This window comes from Herpailurus yagouaroundi, unplaced genomic scaffold (genome assembly GCF_014898765.1).
Source record: "Herpailurus yagouaroundi ecotype Mexico unplaced genomic scaffold, PumYag 159, whole genome shotgun sequence".
NCBI classification, from domain to species: Eukaryota; Metazoa; Chordata; class Mammalia; order Carnivora; family Felidae; genus Herpailurus; species Herpailurus yagouaroundi.
Genome location: NW_024412400.1, coordinates 62,218,294 through 62,233,690, shown reverse-complemented (window position 1 = coordinate 62,233,690; position 15,397 = coordinate 62,218,294). Strand labels below are relative to the sequence as shown.

At 37.3% G+C, this 15,397-nt stretch overlaps 1 protein-coding gene across 3 annotated transcripts in view; it reads right to left on the bottom strand.

The window, feature by feature from the left end:
• Positions 1–15,397, bottom strand: part of LOC121033961 (uncharacterized) — a 180,609-nt gene that overhangs the window by 90,814 nt on the left and 74,398 nt on the right. For all 3 annotated transcript variants that reach the window (XM_040480689.1, XM_040480690.1, XM_040480688.1), the window contains exons 3-6: positions 10,942–11,062; positions 6,124–6,218; positions 5,672–5,812; positions 1,060–1,182 (exon numbers count right to left, since the gene is read on the bottom strand). The gene's annotated coding sequence lies outside the window, so the exon portion shown is untranslated. The remainder of the gene's footprint in view (positions 1–1,059; positions 1,183–5,671; positions 5,813–6,123; positions 6,219–10,941; positions 11,063–15,397) is intronic.

The following is a 15,397-nucleotide window of genomic DNA, read 5'->3' as shown; positions in this document are numbered from 1 at the left end:
TAATTGGATGGAATGTGGTAAATGGTAATATACTCTACTGTGTTTAGAATATAGATACAGTTTTATATTCTTTGCTGTTATCTACACTGCAAGCCTAAGGAGCTTGGCTACCCATATGAAGAAACATACCTATCATCCTCAAAAGAATGTAGGGGAAGTTGTTTAAGCAAAGAAACACTATTCTCTCTAAAACGTTAAAACCTTCTCACGTAATTTTACTGTTATTAAAATAGATATCCATCCTCTAATCTTTGCTTCTATTTAAAAATTATGGATCAAAATAATGGTAATAATGATCATAAATGAAAAAGTTTATATATTTAAGATAAGCTTTAAGAAATAAATTACACCAATGACTTACAAGAGCCATTTTTAGTAGTATAAAGAGGTGAATTAATCCTACTCACTAAATTCGCACTTTCCTATGATATTTAAACATATATATCATAAAACTGGTTTTAACAAATAAATCGGAAGATTATAAAATGACTCATCTGAAAGCTTGCATTAGGTAGATTAATTTCGGTTATGTAAAGGAATGTGGTAAAAATCTGAACTGTGGCTCATGAACTGGCAATCCTTCTGCTTTGACTCTCTTAATTAAAATGACTTTGAGCAACCAACTTTAATTCCCATCAAGCTTGCCATGAGTGATTCTTATGGCAGTGTGCTATGGCCTCCCTGAATATCTCTCTTGCCTATGTATATTAAATTAGGTAAAAGGGATTATGGGCCAATGAATATTATACTAATAATAGCTACTTTTAGCAGAGTGATTTCTTGATGTCAATCACTGTACTAGGCACTTTACATTTATTACTTTACTTAATTTACCCACTAATCCTATTATTGTCTTCACTTTACTGATGAGGATCTGAGGCTCAGAGCAGTTAGGGTCACCCAAGTTCATACAATAGTGAATGGTAGAAGCACATACAAATCCAAGTCCCTTTAGTGTCAAAACCTTCCCTTTCCTCCCCTAACCCTCAGCCTCAGATGTTCATCCTGCACTGATTGCCACATCACATAATGATTTCATGTTCGATCTCAGGAATTTACCATCACATCCACAACCATCAGAAGTGATTCGAAAGCCTTCCTGACAACTGAATTCACAGCCTCCTAAATAGTTGAGGCAGAGTTGGGCACAGCAGGCTTCTCAACTCTCACATTCATCGAGGTCTGAAGGAGAAAAGGACATTTATGTTATTTAAGAGACCGGCATTGAACCAACCCATAGAAGTCGGTTAACTTCCAAGTTACAACTGTTTTACTGATCATTTTCTGTTTCTCAAGCTACACAGTACAAACATCAAAGAAACTATAACACAAAAAGAATGAGGCCCACATTTGGGTTTGTTTCTTAAATGCTTCTCCTATGCTTGTAAAGCATGTAAATCATGTCCAAGTGCATTGATAAGCACAGGAAAAGAGATATCTGCTATTTTCCCAGTTTAAACAGCAATCTGACTGAATAAACAGAGATCAGAGGACGACGACAACAACAACAACAACAGCCAGTCTTGAGAAGAGACAAAAAATTCCACTTTGTGAACATTTTGTGGCCACAAAGAGGAGGTAGTCTTAGCCTCCATAATGTGTTTGTTCTTCCAGAACTTCAGATGAAAGAACAATCCCAAGTAAATGGAATTCATGTGACTGGCAAGAGAAGTGGTAACTGCAATTGAGAGAGAGGGCAGAAAATCATTTTAAATATTATGTTTTTATTTTTATTTTTTTAATTTTTTTTCAATGTTTTTATTTATTTTTGGGACAGAGAGAGACAGAGCATGAACGGGGGTGGGGCAGAGAGAGAGGGAGACACAGAATCGGAAACAGGCTCCAGGCTCTGAGCCATCAGCCCAGAGCCTGACGCGGGGCTCGAACTCACGGACCGCGAGATCCTGACCTGGCTGAAGTCGGACGCTTAACCGACTGCGCCACCCAGGTGCCCCAAATATTATGTTTTTAAATGACAGAATATTTCAGGGCATTTGCTTGAACTATTTGATGATGCTTTGACTGGATGGATGAGTGGGATCTAGGGGGTTTTATCACCATTGGTGACACCATTACCTTGGCATGTCCTATCAGATAAACTGTTTTTAAAATAATTGTCTTTAAGTCTCCTTCAACACTATTATTCTAAAAGTTTACCATCTTGAATGTTGCTTCCTAAGACATAATTGCCTTGAGGAAAATAAACATGTACCAGAAGATGTCCAATCAAAAGCTTTCAGCTGCAAAATAATCTATTTGACCTGAGTTTTGAGGTGATCATTTCTAACATAATTGGCTGAGGAGTGGTGACAGACTCTTCACCCACTATTTCCTTAGGCTACACAGCTGGGAATTGGGTGGTCAGGGTTTTTGGCTATCTGCCCTTGGTTCAGTTTGACCCCCTCTGTTTGTTCAGCTGTTAAGTTGGGTGGCCTTCAGTGCTGACTTTACTGAATTTCATTGTTCCATAACTCCATGAGCAGTCACAGATATAAAAGGTCAGTGCCTCAATTAACCTTGGAAAGGGTACCAATGTAAGAAATGTAGATAAGAAAAAAGAAAGAAAAAAAGTACAATCAATCAGCCAAGGTGAAGGGTCACCATAAAATATCTAAATGAGGGTCATTTGGACACAAAACGTTCTTCCTCTTGCAAAATGTCACAAGCAGTGCTGCTCACAAAGTTCCTCGTGATATTTTTGCCTTTTTTATATTAAACCTTCTTTTGCCCTTTGGATTAAAAAGCATGAATATAGGGGACCAAAACTTTTTTTATTGCTTTTTTAAAATGTTTATTTATTTATTTTGAGAGAGAGAGGGAGAGAGCAAGCGAACATGACTGGGGGAAGGGTGTTGGGTAGGGGGGATCCCAAGCAAGCTTGGTGGTCTCAGCACAGAGCCCAGTGTGGAACTTGATCCCACGAACCATGAGATCATGACTTGAGACAAAACCACAAGTCAGACGTTTAACCGAATGAGCCACCCAGGCGCCACTCCCCTCAATACTTTTTATAAAACTCAGTTTCATTTCATCAAAAACATTATACTTTAGGTTTTTCTTTTTTTTAATTTTAAGATTTTTTTTTTCTTTTTTTAAAGTCTTCTCAGATACCACCAGAGCCTCTAAACATACAGGTCTTAGGATTCCCTGTTCTCAACTAGCACAGAGCACAATTGTATCGCATAATTGGAAAATTAGTTCCTCCATCTAACTATCATTTTATGATCCATTTTGGATTTTTCTTCTATTATCATTCCTCTGGGTCTATTTCTAGCATGTCTCATCTGTAACATCCTCAGTCTGGAACTCACCTGAATATCCTTTCTGCCTCATAAGCGTTTCTTAAAATGCCCTGTCTCTTCAACTTTTGCATCACCTGTTCCCCAAATTTCTATATATTTTTTTTCTGATCTTATTTGGTGAGATTTTTGCTTGCTTATTTTTCCCTTTTAATTTTCCTCATCTCTATTTTTTCTGACATAAGCCTATATGCCAAACGTTGCAGTGTTACAGAGAAATTCACCTGTATATAAAATTGTAGCCCTAATAATGATAATAATAATAATAATAATAATAATAATAATAATAAAAGAGTATCAACAAGGCAAATGTAGCAAGGCAAAATAATTTAACATTTCAGCTCTAATTTCAAAAAAGCATCCAAAGTAAACCATAAGGGATGCCTGGGTGGCTCAGTTGGTTGAGTATCTGACTCTCAATCTCAACTCAGGTCTTGATACTAAGGTTATGAGTTTGAGCCCCATGTTGGACTCCATTCTGGGCATGTAGCCTACTTAAAAAAACAACAGAAAAAGTAAACCATAAGAGAACTTGAGCTTTTATATTTGTTCCCCATATATGACCACTGAATAAAGCTCCAAAGGTTAGAAATAAAAAAAATATTTCCTAACAATTACCAATTGTTAAATTTAGTGAACTTACTGCCTGTCAGGCACTAATATTTTGGATAGCCACTTAACACATCTCTAAGTTTTAGCCCTAATAAAATTTGCATGTGGGTAAGACTGAACATTTGCAGATTAGATGACTGATTTTCACATTTATTTGTATATTCAACTATATTTTGAAAAGCTAATCTTAAAATAAGCTAAAAAATTATTTAGTTTCCTTTATGCATGAATGTTCTTATAAAGCATCCATGGCTTTAATCTGTTCTCAGGCAAATAAGCAAAGTATGTGTATGTATACTCCAAACAAATCATTGCCTTTACTCAAGTGAATATTTGGACTTAAGGAATGAGTATTATTTATTGTTGGAAGATGAAATAAACTTGAGCCATAAACAGTACAACCTCATGCTGACTGCTGAAATATTATAAATATGTACTTTTTCCACATTTTGACCCTGGCAGATGTTATTTTTTTTTTCTAGCTGTAAATAAGAGCTTCACTGAATTGTACTTTTCAAAGAATAAGGAAAGACACCAGATTGTAAGTTGCAGAGGTTTAGCAAAATTCCAGTTTCTCTTGTCCAACAGTCAAAAGAGAAAGACAGGTAGAAAGGAAGGAAGGAAGGAGGGAAGGAACAAGGGAAGGGAGGGAAGGAGGGAGGAAAGAAGAAAGTTTTTTATATTTTCCAGAGATAAAAATGTTAGCAAGGTATAAAAATATAAGCGTATTGGCAAGGGAAGTAATTGGGTTCATTAAGTTAACCACTGTAGACTGGGAAAAATGCAGAAAGCAATGTTGGATCAAGAAATATGTGTAATGATTGTTTTTGTTAAATAATTTATGAAACCAGAATACTTCAAAATCCCTTTAAGTACACTCTGTCATGTTATAGGGCCAAAATAAAAGATCCCAAATACTTTGACCTCTGTAATTCACCTCTTCTTTTATGATACTTCAATTTGTCTCTAACCACATTGAGTAGTATGAAATGGTCAAAGATTTTTTTTCAGATTCATATTATAATTTTTAAGAAAGGTGATATAAAGTATTCAAAAACAGAACAAGCAAATAGGGTATTACAATTCCTGAATAATGGCAAATTGCTTGAGGGGCTTAGAGGTTCTCTCAGAACCAAAGCACATAGTAATACAGTTTGATGCTCACTATTCCTAATTTTAGTAGATATTCCTTTTTCTCAGAAGCTTTGGATTAAACATTTCATATGGAACAAGGTTAAGGTGGAGTTTATTCTTATTTTCCCATATGATCAAAGTCTAATAATATGTTGGAAAAATTATTCACTAAGAATGGGCTTGAGGTGGGATTTCCAAAGAATAATATCTTTTAAAGTTTTCTTTTGGAATATAGCTACTTGCAATACCAAAGTTGCACATGCACCCAAATCATCACCAAGCTGAAAATCAATGGTTTAGTTCCTGCTTGAGGTAAAGCAGGGTGTATATGTTGTTTGAATCATAAATTACATTAAATGGTTAGATAGGCCCTGCAAGATTTTCTTGACATAAAACTATTAAGTCGATATATTTTGTTAAAATGTTTTAAATCTTTAATTCCAAAATAAATACCTAAATATAATGATGTCTTCTGCCAAGAAATCTTTCTTTTACATTTATCCAGTAGCCAGAGATACTATTCAATTCACTTCTCCTTGCATACTACAGCCACAAATATGTATTAGAGATGAAAGGGCTGGATGAATCCAGGGCAAATTCTGAAGATGGCATTTACCATACATTACCTATGCATGTTTTCTCATCTGAATCAAGCTGGTGTCCATGGTTACAGGAACAATGGGGGGCCCCCCCAAGTACATGCTCTCAGTGATGGGAACAACCACCATTGTTCTCTTTACAGCTATTGACAATTTCCAATGCAATCCCTTTCCAAAACAAGCAAAAGAGTAATTAGCATAACAACAGGGAAACCTGAATATATGTTAATAATGGGTACACTCTGTTAGGAGGATGACAAACTTTATTGGAAATTTATCAACACTCTACACATATAAAACTGAGGGCTATTAGGCATTGTAAATGTCTATACCTTATCAAAAATAAACCTATAAATAATGTTAAACTGATGAAGTGATACAGAAAAGTAATGAGTCCACCAGTGGTTATTAAACACTCTTCTTAAAAGACAGTTACCTCTGGGAATTTTCAGTATTTTCAGGATATAAAAAATACGCACATTGAATCGATGATCAGAACGCAAGTAGGTTGTTTGCCAGTTGACGCATCTGTTCTCAAGCTAATGGTATGTTATTATCTGTCCTTTTTTAGAGGCTGTAAGTACATGAAAATAATGTTAAAAATAGCCTTACAAAAGTATGATCACAAAACCAATGAATGAGCTGATCATTCGTAGTAACTAGTATCGCGTTGATGTACTAATTAGTTTTGATATATATGAGCATCACTTATTACATAAACATACTATGACTTTGAAAAACAATTTGCTGATCCTGGTACATGCAACTAACTATAGGCATTTAGGGGGACACTGGCCTCAGCATATGGATACCAATTGTCCTAAGCACACAGGCATTGTAATCAATCATTTTCTAAGTGAGGAAATGAGAAAGAAAGAATGCTTTGAATCATTGTTAAAAATACAGAATCTGGGTATTCTGCTATTTTCACCACTGGCCACTATAGTTCTTCGTTTGTGTTGCCTGGACCCACCTCTTCTTAATAAGAGTGTTTATATTGGTTCATTTCCTTCCATTCTTAACTACTGAAGAAGAGAGACAGGAAAGAAGAGGAAAAGGGTACTAGGGATTCAGTACCCTTGAAGGCCTGTATCAGCATTCAAACGGTCTTGATCCCTGCTGCAGCGCCTGTATGGTAATAGCTCCCGGGCCCCCAGCCTCAGTCTCTGGTAGGAGCCACCCTATGTGCTCCTCTGCAGAGCACTCAGCGCTCATCCTGTCATTGGGCTCATCCCTCTGTGCCATCATCATCCTGCATCACCCAGCTCATCGCAGATGTTCAAAAATAGGTTTCGAATGATTGAGTAGACAAAAGGATTATGCTAATCAATTTGTTATTGAAAATAAGGACCCCTTTGGGTTTAGAAACAACTACTTTAGCACTGAGGGAAATTCGAAAGCTAAAGGAAAGATCAAAATAATGAAGAGGACTGATATTTTTATAACATGTTAACATATACTCTTTAAGGAGACATACTTTAAATCATGGCTCCTATTCTGGTTATTTTCTGTGGACAATGCAGTTGTAAGACTGCTGGTGGTAATTTAATTTAAATATAAATTACATTGTTGTAACCTTTATTAAAGAATACATGAAACTAAAACAAGTGCATACTTAGATCTATTATAACTGCCCACTAGAAGTAAACTGAGATTTTGCGTCCTTGATACTGGTGTTAAATAATTCTCAACCATCTTACTTTAAAAAAAAAAAAAAAACTTTAAAAAATGATCCTTGTAGTTTGTCACAGAGAGCAAATAACCATTATTTATTCAACATATTAAGTGTACACTAAATTGCTTGGTAATCTGGGGAAGTCTTATTTAACCACGCTGGATCTGGAATTTTCCAATTTATTTATTTACTTTTTTAAAGTAGGCTCCATGTTCAGCATGGAGCCCAATGTGGGGCTAGAACTCAGGACCCTAAGATCAAGACCTGAGCTGAGATTAAGAGTCAGATGATGAACTGACTGAGCCACCTAGGCACCCCAGGAATTTTCCAATTTCTAATCATGAGTCAGTGATAGTGTATTTATACCACTCCATAAAGATTTCATTTTTATGCTATACAGTGTTTTTAGAGCCTCTGAGGAGAAATTAGACAAACACAAAACATTGTTTTCCTAGGAAAAAACTAAAACAATATTTTCCTAAAATATACTTGTTATCCGAAGGACACATAATTCATCCTTAAACATTACCGTGTTCTGAAAACACTTCCTCTACCTACCGGTTTTGAAGCCACCCAAAACACCAGTTTTCACCAAGAAAGTTTTGTGTGTCAGTTAGTAAATATTGAGGCCTAGTGAGACCTGCACAAAGAACTTAGCCAAATATTCTCATAAGGGAAAAAAATGTAAAACTACACTTCTACCAAACGTATTCAACTCTAGGGCAAATTGCCCTACCAAGTAAATTCTACTGAAAGCCTGTACCTCATAAGTCATTAGCAATAATGGCCCCCTCTTTCATGACAACTGAAAATGCACCAGTCAGACTGCAAGAGATTTTATTTCAGACATTTGTAAAGTATACTCATTTCCTAAACCTCCTAAACCTCTGGCCGCATTAAAAAGTCAAAATATTAATAAGAAAGAAAAACTCATCCACATTTCTCTCTGCTTGAAAGGACTCCTCAGGGCACTGAGAGAAAGACTCACTTCAGAAGTTGTATCGTAATTAGCAGTTAATTCTTCTCTCCTGTCCTATTAGTTTGCTCTTGAAAAGACAAATACCAACCTAGCAAAACTGCCTTGACTTTAAGCAATAGAAATATACCATCAGAACTCACGGCTACACTGGCAACCCAAGCATTAAAAAAACAGAATTTTGTGCAGTGGAGATGAATTCTTTAAATTCTTTAGTGACCCTAAAAATGTCTCTTCATGAGACAGCTTAGGGAAGAACATAAATTTGTTTATTCTATTTATCACTATCATTCCTCCTTGATTAAATTAATAAGTAGGCACACAATGTATACAAATGCATAAGAAAGTTGAAAGGACAGTATATTTGGAGCCTAAAGACCCCAGTTCAAGTCCCAGTGCTGTCACTTACTAATTTTGTGTCATTGAGTTTTTGGCTCCAACATTGAATTGATAGTTTTCTAAGGTATGGAGAACAGGGAACAGCATATTTGGAACTGAGACTGGAAATCAGCAGTTCTGTTTTGTAATGCCTATCAGTCAAGCAACTGGAGACAAGGAGTACACAGTTTGATATATTCACATATAGTGAACAGAAGAAGAGAAATGAAATATAAATTGGACATTTAGAGAGGGGAAAGAGATGGAAAGGAAACCAGGAAAATGTGAAAACATGAAAGAGAAGGAAAATGTTTTGAGAAGAAGGTTGGGGGCACCTGGGTGGCTGAGTTGGCTAAGAGCCCAACTTGATTTCAATTTAAAATGAAGAAAAGTGAGACATAGAAAAGTTTAACTTCTGGCACCTGGGTGACTCAGTCCATTCAACATCTGGCTGTTGATTTTGGCTTAGGTCATGATCTCATGGTTCATGAGATTGAGCCCTGTGTAAGGCTCTGCACTGACAGTGTGGAGCCTGTCTGGGATTCTCTCTCTCCCTCTCTCTCTGCCTCTCCCCTGCACACGTGTGCGTGCTCTCTCTCTCTCTCTCTCCAAAATAAATAAATAAACATTTAAAAAAAGAATAAGAATAGGGGTTAGTCAAGTGTGTTGAATGCTGCTGACAGGTCACGTTGGATAAAACCAGAGATGCTAACAAGCAGCCTGGCAGTATGGAAGCTATGGATGACTATGAGTGGGTAGAGATGAGATGTGATTAGTCTTGGACAATGGCCCTGATTACATAAGAAGAGGCAGAGGTGGATAAATCAGCCAAAGAAATAAGAAAAAAAAAAAACTTCTGTCATTTAAAAGAAGAGGGAAGAAGTGGAGGAAGAGTGAGTTAGAGAAATATTGAAGCAGAGAACATGGAATTTGAGGGAATTTGTATCAGATAATTTTAAGCTTAGTAAAGCAGAAAGTGCATTATTCATCTATAGGTTGAGTAGTGGACCAATGGAGAAGACACGAAACAAAATAGACATAATAGCTATTTTTAAAAAAAAAATTTTTTTTTCAACGTTTATTTATTTTGGGGACAGAGAGAGACAGAGCATGAACGGGGGAGGGGCAGAGAGAGAGGGAGACACAGAATCGGAAACAGGCTCCAGGCTCTGAGCCATCAGCCCAGAGCCCGACGCGGGGCTTGAACTCCCGGACCGCGAGATCGTGACCTGGCTGAAGTCGGACACCTAACCGACTGCGCCACCCAGGCGCCCCCATAATAGCTATTAATAGCAGTTAATAATTCCACATATTAACATTTTAATGTATTCACAATAAGAGCTCTATTACATTGTATAATGGAGCCTAGGTGAGGAAAGGCTAAAGTTAGATGACATGGACCATCTTTTTTTGAGTAAGAAGAAGAAAAGGGGTACACAGATGAGCCAGTGAAAGAGAATGCAGTCAGAAGAAGCTGCTTAAAGCTCTTCATGCCTCTTTAAAGGCATGATGGAAAGGGGCCCCTGGGGGGGCTCAGTCCGTTAAGCGTCCGACTTCGGCTCTGGTCACGATCTCACAGTCTGTGAGTTCAAGCCCCGTGTCGGGCTCTGTGCTGACAGCTCAGAGCCTGGAGCGTGCTTCGGATTCTATGTTTCTCTCTCTCTCTCTCTCTCTCTCTCTCTCTCTCTGCTTCTCCCCCACTTGTGCTCTGTCTCTCTCTCTCTCTCAAAAACAAATAAAATGTAAAAAAAAAAAAAAAAAAGGCATGATGGAAATGAACAGAAATGGGAAAGGGAGAAGAGCTGATGTGAAAAATACACATTAGAGCATCCGATGTGCCAGGAACGCTATTTCAATCACGAGCTGCTCCTGTACGTCACCACCACTAGCTCCTTTTCCTGGTATTTTACATTGGAGTTATTAGTGTTCAATAAATACTGCATGGCAGAGGTGATGAAGGTGGGCAGACTCCTCACAAAGGAGAGCTGTGGGTCAAAAAGAGCCCTGGATCACAAGCCTTGAGACAGCCCTTACTGTGTACACTGTGGTGATTATGCCAACCATTTTCTGTGGAGTCTGGGCCTGTTTCCTCAAACCACAATGAGGGTGTTGGACTTCTAAGATCCCACTCTTACCACACCCCAGGGGAAAACATTTCCAGAAGCTTCTGCTTTGGCAAGTTATGCAGTACAGTTCTTTTGTTTATTACTCTTGTTTAATATTTGTAAAATGCAACACATTTCCTGGGCTTCTATTGCTGCCACTTACCGTAACAGTTTTCCATCGGCTCCCAGCTCGAAGCCGGGGTGTCAGGCACACGTGAAAGGTCCCATTGTGTTCATGCAGTGACGGCTGCAGTGAGCCAGCCCTTCAGCACACTCATTTATATCTGCAGAAAGAGATACACAGCAGCTATGTTTTCAGGGCCCAAATCGACATTTATTTGTAAACTATAAACATGAGCTAAAGCGTCTCCTTCCTCTCAACCCCAGACATCAAGCATACAGTAAAATACCACACAGGCACCACATTTGCAAATAAACCAACTGCTAATTGTATTTTCTCAAGTGCTGGTCTAATGCTCTCAAATACTTCTATCAGAATCTACTAATATTTATTAATTGGGAGAACGAGGAAAGGAAATAACTAAAAATTATACCTTATCTGTTCCCTAATAATATAGGGAGAAGTCATCCTAATTTTCCTTTAGGAATATATATCACATTCTTGGGGCGCCTGGGTGGCGCAGTCGGTTAAGCGCCCGACTTCAGCCAGGTCACGATCTCGCGGTCCGTGAGTTCGAGCCCCGCGTCAGGCTCTGGGCTGATGGCTCAGAGCCTGGAGCCTGTTTCCGATTCTGAGTCTCCCTCTCTCTCTGCCCCTCTCCCGTTCATGCTCTGTCTCTCTCTGTCCCAAAAATAAATAAACGTTGAAAAAAAAAAAAAACTTAAAAAAAAAAAAAAAGGAATATATATCACATTCTCAACCAAAAATGGTATCTCCCTCATTTAATGTAGACAGGACATGTGGACCAGGCAGATTTGGGGCCTTCATGTGTAGCAATCCATGGTCTATGCTCTACCTGATTGCCACAGGGCAGTGCCATTTAAACAAGGATGCTCCCTCCTTGTCCTGACACTGAGAGCCTGTTCCATTCAGTGTAACTTCATTCTGTGGTCCAGATAGTCCCTGTTCTTTCCCTTCAAGTCGATAGGTCTCAACATCATTTTCCCAAGGAGTACTTATTCTTGTACTGTCCTGTGTGTCATCTGCAAGGGCATTCATGAGAGATACTCATTCCTCTGAGATATTTGTAAAATTCTAAGTGGACAGTAATTTGGGGGATAGACTTTCTGGGAATAATGAATGAGACACTAAAATAAAATTTTGAAAGAGATTGTATCTAGATACATATAGATAGCTGTATATATCTATACACGTATGTATTTGTCGAGTTTCCACAAATATTTAATAAGGCCCTAGTCTGTGCCGGGTGCTAAGTTAGGTAAATGCTGTGTAAACAGAAGACCAAGGCAGAAATGGTCTCTGTCAGAAACGTATATTAGTACCATCAACACAAAATTGTATCTTAGTTTTGGCTTAAAGAAGAAAAAAAATAACTATGCAGTAACTTTTAGACCTAATTCTTTTTCAGTTTCTTAATGTGTTTATCCATCCCATAAGTCAGGAAATATTTTGGTATTTTCATAATTAATCCAAATAAACTGTTTCTCATTTCATGAAAATGTCATGATAAAAATGAAGGATTCTGTGATTTCTCTGAAGTTATTAAAACAAAGACTGTCCCACAGGAATGATTTCATTTATTAGTTCTGGTTATGGAATAATTTGTCACTTTCATCTTTGAATTGAAGCATGTCTGTTTTGCTATTTCTAGGAAACAGAAATATGTAACCTTGTATTTATAGTTTCTTTCTTTTTGGTTTTAATTATTTCTAACTTCTGAGAACACTCATTTGCACATACTTGTGTTTCAAAGGTTATCCCCCACTATCTGTAGCCAGTAATGAAAAGCACCCTGTGTAGTTATGGAAGGTTTTGAATATTAATTCTGGAATTCACTTCATAATGAGAAACAGAAAACAAAAGCATTAATTCTGAAACTACACCAGACCGTTTCTTTTGTAACTAAAATTTCACTGAGTTGTTATAATTTCACAAAAATACCTTTCAGAATGATCAAATGCGATTATAGGTGTTCTTTTTAAAGCATAAATGAAAACACCTTTCTCCCAGCAGTTCTGATTATTCAAAACTGAATTACAGCAAGATTTCAAACAATTACACAATTAAGCCATCAGCTTCAACCTTCTACCTCCACGGACCTTTGTGTCTTCAGACAGCTGGTACCCCGGGCAAACAGAGACACCTGGCCACACCATTCTCATCTGACAGATGTGAGGACATCCATTCCCACCCACGCAGTGGTCCATCTCTGAAAGCAATTGAGCAGTGGTAGTTTATAATTCATTAACTTCATAAAGATATACAAGGTGGATGGGTGGAGAGAGGTAAAGAGGGAACTGGGCCCATGGGGTTTCTCATCTAAAGATGGTAAGGACTCACTCTGGAGAGTCTTTTCCCACTTCCAGAAAGAACTAATCCCATAAAAAGTTTCCCATTTTGTGATCTGAACTCTGAAATCTCAACAGATTTAAATATGGACTCGAGCCAGAGAAGAATTACCTTAATTTCACTCTTTCCAGAATATGCCTTCTGCCCTCTGGTACCAAAAGTTCAACAGAGTCAGCATAAACACTATCATATACTCTTTCATTTTCTCCTTCTCTCCCAACCATTTTACTCCTTTGGGCATCAGAATCATTTTTATCTCCTCTGGGTCACCTTTGCCTTTGGATAAACAACCATGGTGTGAGAAGAAGGGAGGCTGAAGCAACAGAGGAGAGTCTTAGCCATAGCTCCCATAGCTGGGGGAGATGGAATATAGTTCAGATCCCACTGTAATTAAGTCATGTGGCCTCCTTCTCACCCTTGCTTGCTCCTGTCTTAATCAGTCTTAGTCAAATTCTCTGGAAGTCTGGAATATTGTGAAGTCATATATCCTATCAGGAGTACCTCAATATAGAGCTTATTTGTTGATTTTGACAAGCTGCTGGGGTAGAACTACAGAATTTCTGCTCCTGTCCTCATACTTTTTCCCCCTATAATACACAGAGTATATAAATCAAAACAATATATAGAGCCACTCTGTCCCCACATTGGCCTAGTTTTAACCCAACCACTACCACACGTAAATGCTTTCATTAGTTTTTTGGTTTTTTTGTGTGTGTGAATCATTTCAGACTTTGTTTTCAAAAATGTAATACATATACGCACAGCCATATTGTGCGTATATATATATATATATATTTACCTTTCACAGTTACAGTACATAGTATTATACTTTTTGCTTTTATGATATAGAGAAATTAAGTTGAAATTGTAGATTAATTTGGGGGAGTATTGTCATTTCAACAATATTAAAGCATCTGATCCATGAACATGAGATGTCTTTCCATTTACTTTAGGTATTTAATTTGTTTCAAAATGTTTTATAGTTGTTAATATATAAGTTTTGTACTTTTTTGTTAAATTTATTCTTAAATATTTTACCCCTTTTGATGCTGTTGCAAATAGAATTGTTTAATTTCACTTCTAGATTATTCATTGCTACTATATAGAAAACCAATTTGACTTTTATGTGTTCATTTTATTTAAAAAAAAATTTTTTTTTCAACGTTTATTTATTTTTGGGACAGAGAGAGACAGAGCATAAACGGGGGAGGGGCAGAGAGAGAGGGAGACACAGAATCGGAAACAGGCTCCAGGCTCTGAGCCATCAGCCCAGAGCCCGACGCGGGGCTCGAACTCCCGGACCGCGAGATCGTGACCTGGCTGAAGTCTGATGCTTAACCGACTGCGCCACCCAGGCGCCCCTATGTGTTCATTTTATATCCTTCAACTTTGCTGAATTTCTTCATTAGCTCTACTAGGTTTTGTAAGTGAATTCCTTAGGGTTTTCTATACACAAATCGTGTCATCTACAAATGGAGAGATTCCATTTCCTCCTTCACATTCTTGATGCTTTTCCTCTTCTCTTGCCTTATTTTTCTGGTTAGAACCTACAGTATAATGTTGAATAGAAGTGGCATGAACAGACATCCTTGTCTGATTCCTGATCTTAGGGGGAAGGTTTCAGTATTCATTATTAAGTGTAATGCTATCTGTAGGTTTTTCATAGGTTCTCTTTCTCAGGTTGAGAAAGTTCTCTTCTGTTTTAAGTTTGTTGAATTATCATGAAAGGATGCTAGATTCTGTCAAGTGTTTTGTTTTGTTTTGATTTCTCTTCTTGAATCTATTGGGATGAGATGATAATGTGGTTTTTGTATTTTATTCTATTTATATGGTATATAGCATTAATTGATTTTGAGATGTGGAACCAACCTTGTTTTTCTGAGATAAATCTTACTTGATCATAGTGTATAATCCCTTCTAAATGTTGTTGGATTTGGTTTCCTAATATTTTGTTTAGGATTTTATATCCACATTCATAAATATATTTGTTTGTTGTTTTCTTTCTAGTGTTATCCTTGTCTGGTATTGCTATGAGGGTAATTCTGACTTCATGGAATGAATTGGAAGTGTTCTCTTCTCTTTCATATTTTTAAATAATTTGTAAAAATTTGTACTAATTCTTCTTAAG